Source organism: Salvelinus sp. IW2-2015, unplaced genomic scaffold, assembly GCF_002910315.2.
Source record: "Salvelinus sp. IW2-2015 unplaced genomic scaffold, ASM291031v2 Un_scaffold1537, whole genome shotgun sequence".
NCBI classification, from domain to species: Eukaryota; Metazoa; Chordata; class Actinopteri; order Salmoniformes; family Salmonidae; genus Salvelinus; species Salvelinus sp. IW2-2015.
This window is the reverse complement of record NW_019942972.1, coordinates 224,728-226,465: the sequence shown is the minus strand read 5'-3', so window position 1 is coordinate 226,465 and position 1,738 is coordinate 224,728.

The following is a 1,738-nucleotide window of genomic DNA, read 5'->3' as shown; positions in this document are numbered from 1 at the left end:
CCTAGCTCCAACAGTGGAGTAGTATCTAACTAAATGCTTGTGTTCTAGCTCCAACAGTGGTAGTAATCTAACTAAATGCTTGTGTTCTAGCTCCAACAGTGCAGTAGAATCTAACTAAATGCTTGTGTTCTAGCTCCAACAGTGCAGTAGAATCTAACTAAATGCTTGTGCTTGTGTTCTAGCTCCAACAGTGGAGTAGTATCTAACTAAATGCTTGTGTTCTAGCTCCAACAGTGCAGTAGAATCTAACTAAATGCTTGTGTTCCTAGCTCCAACAGTGCAGTAGAATCTAACTAAATGCTTGTGTTCCTAGCTCCAACAGTACAGTAGAATCTAAAAACGATTCACAACAATACAAAGTAAAAGAATGGAATTTAGAAATACATAAATATTAGATTGAGCAATGTCGGCGTGTCATTGACTAAAATACAGTAGAATATAATACAGTATATACATATGATATGAGTAAAGCGGTATGTAAACATTAAAGTGACTAGTGTTCCATTATTAAAGTGGTCAGTCATTCCATGTCTATAGGGCAACAGCTTCTAAGGCGCAGGGTTGCGTAACCGGGTGGATGCCGGCTAGTGATAGCTATTTAGCAGTCTGACAGCCTTGAGATGGGACCGAGAAGCTGTTTTGTCAGTCTCAGCTTTGATGCACCTGTACTGACCTCGCCTTCTGGATGATAGCGGGATGAACAGGCCGTGGCTCGCGTGGTTGACTTTCTTCATTATCTTTTTGTCCTTCCTGTGACATGGTTTGATGTAGGTGTCCTGGAGGGCAGGCAGTTTGCACCCGGTGATGCGTTGGGCAGCTGCCGTAACAGGGGCCCGACTGGATGCTCTGTAAAGGTTTGTGAGGGTTTTAGGTGACAAGACAAATTTCTTCAGCCTCCTGAGGTTGAAGAGGCGCTGTTGCGCCCTCTTCGCCACACTGTCTGTGTCGGTGGAACATTTCAAGATCGTCAGTGATGTGTACGCCGAGGAACTTGAAGCTTTCCACCTTCTCCACCGCGGTCCTGTCGATGTGGATAGGGGAGTGCTCCCTCTGCTGTTTCCTGAAGTACGCGATCAGCTCCTTTGTTTTGTTGACGTTGAGTGAAAAGCTATTTACTCTACTAAGGCCCTCACCTCTTCCCTGTAGGTTGTCTCGTCATTGTTGGTAATCAGGCCTACTACTGTTTTGTCATCTGCAAACTTGATGATTGAGTTGGAGGTGTGCGTGGCCACAGCTCAGCATTCAACACCATAGTACCCTTCAAGGTCATTAAGCTCGGTGTCCTGGGTCTGAACTAGAGGTCGACCGATTAATCGGAATGGCCGATTAAGTAGGGCCGATTTCAAGTTTTCATAACAATCGGTAATCAGCATTTTTGGACACCGATTATGGCCGATTACATTCGACTCCACGAGGAGACTGTGTGGCAGGCTGACTACCTGTTATGCGAGTGCAGCAAGGAGCCAAGGTAAGGTGCTAGCTAGCATTATTAATTAAGTCTATGATTTGATAGAGCATTCTGAGCGGTGGTAGGCACCAGCAGGCTCGTAAGCATTCATTCAAACAGCACTTTCCTGCATTTGCCAGCAGCTCTTCACTGTGCTTCAAGCATTGCGCTGTTTATGACTTCAAGCCTATCAACTCCCGAAATTAGGCTGGCAATACTAAAGTACCTATTAGATCATCCAATAGTCAAAGGTATATGAAATACAAATGGTATAGAGAGAAATAGTCCTAT